The sequence below is a fragment of the Mus pahari genome, chromosome 17 (genome assembly GCF_900095145.1).
Source record: "Mus pahari chromosome 17, PAHARI_EIJ_v1.1, whole genome shotgun sequence".
NCBI lineage: Eukaryota > Metazoa > Chordata > Mammalia > Rodentia > Muridae > Mus > Mus pahari.
The window spans coordinates 20,878,792-20,885,127 of record NC_034606.1 but is presented as its reverse complement, the minus strand read 5'-3'; the positions used below and the strand labels follow the sequence as shown (position 1 = coordinate 20,885,127).

Below are 6,336 nucleotides of genomic sequence, written 5' to 3'. Positions count from 1 at the left end.
CATACACATAATTAAGAATAAAAATGTTTCTAATATACTGAATGTCGATTCAGTTCCAGAGAAAACTGAACCTCTATATACAAGGCATCTTGCCAATGGGACATATAGAGTGGTTGTTATTACACTTATTTATTATGAAAGTCCACAAATTAAACGGAATAAATCTCAAAGGAGCCCATTGGCTTCTCTCACTTATGAGCTCAGGTAGTGGGACCCCCAGTTCCAGTGGCTCAATCTATGAGGGTACCTTCCCTTCTTCTCTCTGTAGTGATGTCCTTCTGTTCTTAAACACGAAATAGGTTTGACCTTCCAGATATTTCTTGATTCTGCAAGTTCACGGTCTGTACTGCCTTTTTGTATTCTGGTCTTTATCATCTCCTGCATGGACCTTTCCAGAAGGTTTTCTGTTCCATGGCCTCTGTAGACCCAAGCACTCACATCTCTACCTTATCATAGAGACTGGAAAACAAAACAAAACAAAACAAAACAAAACAAAACAAAACCAACAACCAAGGTAAATTCTAAACTCAGTAAGACAATCGATGCTGTCCACTGTCTTGGTTGGCATGTTTGAAGAAGGTGGGCAGACCTGTGACCAGCCTCTTTTTATTACAGACAGCAAAAACAAATACAAGAAACCTGACATTTTTAGTTTATATAACCCAAATGGTTTTCAGTTTGTTGTTGTTGTTGTTGTAGTTATTGTTACTGTTACTTTTTATCATGACAAAAGGCCAATTCCTAGAAATCTATCAGTATATTCTAGGAAGGCAAATGTTCTACTGGAAACACACAGCAGTAGGCAATCAGAAAAAAACAGGCTTTATTTCTTAACGTATCTATTTGTCCATCCACTTACTCCTTTGGGTCTTTGATCACTGGGTTACCTATTAAATATCTAGACAAAGAGTTTACAAAGTAACTCAATACAACCCCTGCTCTCAAGGGCAGACAATGAGAGGCTATACTAAGACTCCAGAAAAGGAGCTCTGCTCTAAAAAGCACACCCTGGTTTTAAAACTTAACCTAAGCCAATGCAAGAGGGTAGGGGACGCTGGGTTTGAAGCATCCAGACCTGAATGGGTAAGTTACCATGAGGAAAAGAGGAAAGAATTTCCAGCAGAAGCACGGCAGGAGGTCTCCAGGGAGACAGGCCTTCTGTGCTGCTAACATGGCAGGTTTCTGATGCTGACTTTAAGACGAGCCAGGGATGCCATTAGCTATGAAGTTCAGCAAGAGGGAATAGATGCTCATTTTGGGTGGCTCTAGCAGTCACAGGGTCTTAAACGAAAGCGGATGGTTCCCAGAGCCTCTGCTTGGGCCCTACAGAGCTGATCTGATATCAGCTCTTGTCCGTGTGCAGCCACCTTGAGCAGGTCACTGCTAATCTCTTCTGAGAAACTGAGGCCTTGTCTTCAGGACAATGATAAATCCTGCAGGGCAGGAAGCAGTAAATTAGGTGACGGATCAGGATTCTAGGGAGATCTTTCTGACCCCAGGAAGAAAGGGAGGGTTGTCATAGGCTCACACTAGATTTGAGGAGAGCGACTAGGAGACATGGTCAATGGTTCAGATAAGAGAGGATAGTGGGCCAAGAAAAGGTTTCTGATAAAGAAAACATTTATCAGAGTTAGTGTCATGATGGATGATTAAAGGAAAGTATAAGCAGCCTTTAAGGAGCAAAGGAAGAGTTACAGTCTAGCTGAAAGCCTGCTTCCCTAAAGTCTGCCCCAGAGACAAGCAACAATGTGTTCTGTGGGTTTTGATTTTGGCTCAGTGAGGAAATAGCTGCTTTCTTTCTTTCTTTCTTTCTTTCTTTCTTTCTTTCTTTCTTTCTTTCTTTCTTTCTTTCTTTCTTTCGTTCTTTCTTTCTTTCTTTCTTTCTTTCTTTGTTTCTTTCTTTCTTTCTTTCTTTCCTTGTTTTCTTTTTGTTTTTTCTTTGTTTCTTTGTTTCTTTCTTTGTTTCTTCCTTCCTACCTTCCTTCCTCCCNCTTTCTTTCTTTCTTCTTCTTCTTCTTCTTCTTCTTCTTCTTCTTCTTCTTCTTCTTCTTCTTCTTCTTCTTCTTCTTCTTCTTCTTCTTCTTCTTTTTTTTTTTCCAAAACAGGGTTTCTCTGTGCAGCCCTGGCTGTCCTGGAACTCACTCTGTAGACCAGGCTGGCCTCAAACTCAGAAATTCACCTGCCTCTGCCTCCCAAGTGTTGGGATTATATTCCTAACACTTTCACTGAGGTAGGACCATCATACAGAGCTCCACATTGTTACTGTGCAGTTTGTTGTCTTTGGAGATACACAAACACCTGTGAAACTATCACCACAGTGGAGATGTCAAATGTCTGCATCACCCCAGGAAGTGAAATGAGACTTTTAAGAACCTAAGTTTCACAAAGGACACAAAGAAACATTGGGGCATGTCTGTACTGCACCTGGTAGAGGTGAGTGTCCCCTGCTTCATTTACTTGTGCAAGCCTCACCTGAGCCCGATGAGGACATTCATGTTTGTGACAGCTTGTTCTACTCTTCCTCCCACTGGGAACATCTTCATGAGGTGACTGAAGAATCTCATTCATTAGCCTGAGCAGCAATTCAAACTTTCAAAGTTGTGCAACCCTATTGAGTTAAACTTTTACAAGTCCTTCGTCAGCCCAGCGTGGGCGAGACATGAACCAGCCGGGCTGGGGTGAGAGAGGTGCAGAGGGTGAGACATGTGGTATTAGTCACTTTGCAAATGTGGATGGCTGTGAACATCTTCGACCGCTAACTTGTGGGTGCTTTATGGTCGTTGGTAAAACCTGTAAAGAACAAAACAATCATTTAGAGTCTCTCTGGCTTTCTAGCCAAGTTTAAATTATTGTGGGTGGCTTTTATTTTGGTAGTTTTTGTTTGTTTTTGAGACAGGGTCTCACTCTTGTAGACCAGGCTAGCCTTGAACTCACTGAGATCTCCCTACCATTCTCTGCTTCCCTATTGTTGGCAGTAAAGGAATGCACCACCACACCCAGCTAAACCCAGGATATTTTTAACGGAAAGAAGGATTCTTGACATAGTGGAACAAGATCTGTCACCAGAGTGTTCCTTACCCAGGCACTGGAACTCTCTGTTTGATGTTTCTTTCCCTGAGTCTCTTTTCATTCTCTCAAAATTCCTTTCAGAGTTTAATCCTCCATTCCTGTGAAATGGTTGTATTTAACGGGATTGGAACACACTAGCATCTCAATAAATATCTGTCAAGCAGACTAATGAGCATTTTGATCCCGACTCCAGGACAAGAAGATAAACGAGGCAGGCTTATCTTCTGTAACTGCCTGTGATGTAGCATCAGCGACGGTCATGCGGGGAGCTGCTGACTAAAGCCCATGCTGAGGGCTCCTACCTGGAGCTGTTGAGGAGACAACGCAAGAAGTGGGGACTGGGGAAGAGCTGAATCTGAGCAGTGTCCAATCCAGAGGAAGGTGGGAGAGGGCCCACTACTTCATGCCACCTTCTATAGGCTGGCATGCAAGAGCATGTCGCCAGCTAACCCCCTGACTCCAACTTTCTGGATAATTGGCTGATGTGCTGGGGACAACATCAATAAGTCTTTGGCCACTCACAGTTGTGTGTGACGCAGAGAGATGATTTTATCCTAATGTTGGCTTTGTCTGTCTGGAGACTGATAACCACACGGAGATTGATTTCTGACATAGTTTTAGCAGATGTTCCAGGGGAGGCTAAGCAGAGGATGTCATACACAGGTCTGGTGCCTAGGGGTGGTAACAGGAAAGCAAAGGAGCTGTAGGAGAGGACTGTGGGGGAACAGGTATGGTGCAAAGCCCAGGAAGCCATTGTACTCTTTCTGCTCCTGGGACTGAGGAATATGGAGAGACTCCACTCCTCCCATCATGTTTAAACTCTGGATATGGAGCTACAACATCTTGACTTTCCATTAAGTTTGCTTGCTTATTTTGTTTTTTTGTTTTGTTTTGTTTTTTGTTTTTTTGTTTTTGAGACAAGGTCTCACCATGTAGCCCTGGCTGGTCTAGAACTGGTCTCGAATGCATAGAGATCTGTCTGTCTCTTTCCACTGAATGCTGGAATTAAAGATATGCATCACCTCACCCAGCTAGCAAGGTAATTTTAGGCTTCAGATGAATCAGACTTGATTATCCCCTGGATCTGCTGATAATTCCCTGCATGTGGCTTTGGTTAATTTGAATCAGCTCATGTTTTATGTCTATTAAAATACAGTGTGAAAATTTCACAATGATGATAGTTGATAACATCCATAAATGTGTCACTGTCCCCTTTTCACATTGCATTATGCATAGGGCAATATGTAAAGAGCTGTGGCCAATCAACAAGAAGCAAAAGCACGTACCAAGTGCTTACCATGTTCCAAATCTGTACTACGCACTTCACTAAGTCTCTTATTTCACGGTAATGACTTTTCAGTTCTCTGATGAGGTACCCAGAGGGCAGGGATTATTTTTTTTATCATCTTTGTGTAGATGGAGTAGTGAGTGACCCATGAAGATCAGCAACTCCTGTCTGGCTACGTTAGAGTTTGACTGAGGAACTTTGAGTGGGTCCTGGTGGCCTAAGAGATCCTGCACATGTAGTCCCGCTGAAGCAGGGCTGGGGAGGTAGTTTACCTGAATTGGATTCCGTTTCTTGCTCCTGTTCTGTGGTGACAGATACAGCTAACACTCTTGGCTGCTCCATTCTCATTGTCATCCTAGGGCTCAGGAATTTGGACAATTTCCCAGGCTGCAGTGTATTCTGTCTAATGGGTACTGCCTTCATTTACCTTCCAATATCTCGACCAGGGTCCAAATTCTTTCACATACATCCAATATAAAATGGAAGTTTATGACCAAATGCATGTTCGAAGGTGTCAGCAGAGGCCAATCACAGACAACGAGTTATTGGGTGGTTCTATTCATAGGATATGGCTAGACCACACAAACCTACAGACACAAAACAGTCTCTACCTGTGATTGCCCAGAACCAGGAGTCTGGGTGACATGAAGAATGACAGATAAGGAATATGGTATTTGGTTTTGGATGATGAAATGTTCTGTAATCAATCATGATGTGGGTTGTGCACCTATTTAAACATTCCCAAGTCATTGGCTTGCACAGTTTAAAATCAGTGAATTGTATATCAAGAGTACACCCCAATTAAGTTTTAAAAACAAATAAAAGCTAAAAACCAAAGCAGACCATCTCTCTCTTAAAAAAATCATTTAGAACATTGCTTTATTAATTTATTAATTCAATTTTCTGGCTGGACGGTTGGTTAGACTTGAGATACAATGGAGGAATTGCTCAGTCAGGAACGATCAGGACTCAGGAGGAAAAAGCAGCCAGTGATGTGTGCTGTGTGCAAGCAGAGTAGGGGCTGGGTCCTAGCCTAGCAGAGGAGGCTGTTTTGAGCCCGAAGTCATGGGAGTTGAGTGGAGAAAGGCCCTAGACCAGTGATTCTCAACTTGTGGGTCCCAAACCCCAAAGACCATTAGAAAACACAGATATTTACATTTGGATTCATAGCAGTAGATAAATTAGAGTAGCAATGAAAATAGGTTTATGGATGGGAGTCCCTGTAATATGGGGAACTGTATTAAATGGTTGCAGCATTGGGGAGGTTGAGAACCACCCCTGAGATAGTTGAGCCAGGTATGAGTGTTGGGGATGGGGATAAGAGCTGGTGAAAACTTAGAGAACTGAGAAAACAAGCCTTCATCTTCATGCTGGGAAGGCCCATCATGTGTTGAAGGACCAAGAAGAAAACGACTGAAAATCAAGTAGACACCGGGGCTACTACTCATTTCTCTTTGGGGGCTTAGCTCTGTGTCATGAAAGGAGGAGGTGAATTATTTTCAAGCATAGCTTTTAGAACCACTTGGAACTTAACCCATAGATAACTGTCCTTGGTGCTTTTGGTATCAGGATTTGTTTATTTGTTTTTTTTTTTTTTTCATTTTTAGAATAACCAATGCCTTTGGCTATTTTAGAATTGGATCTATTTATTTAGCAAGCATTTCCCTCCCATTTAGGCATCACAGTGTCTTCTTAGGTGCTGTCATTTGGTGGGCCCCAGTGGCAGCCATTGCCATCTGCTTAGTCACCTGCTTAGCCTCTTTTTGGCTCATTGGCAGCCGTGTAAACTTGGTCTCATGGTACTTTTCTAATGTACAATGTTTGATTCCTCTTGGCTGTACTCTCAGCAAGAGATGCTTCAGTGGTCCATTGAAGTTTGAGCATGTTGGATTCGTTTCTTTCGGATTTCTTCCATCTGTCGTGTGTGTGTGTGTGTGTGTGTGTGTGTGTGTGTGTGTGTGTGTGTGTGTGTGTGTGTG

At 42.7% G+C, this 6,336-nt stretch overlaps 1 long non-coding RNA gene across 1 annotated transcript in view; it reads right to left on the bottom strand.

Moving 5' to 3' along the window:
* Positions 1 to 812: 812 nt before the first annotated feature.
* LOC110334475 overlaps positions 813 to 6,336 on the bottom strand; it is a 10,992-nt gene continuing 5,468 nt past the window's right edge. Inside the window, exon 3 of the long non-coding RNA XR_002381118.1 lies at positions 813 to 1,433. This is a non-coding gene — a long non-coding RNA (uncharacterized LOC110334475). The remainder of the gene's footprint in view (positions 1,434 to 6,336) is intronic.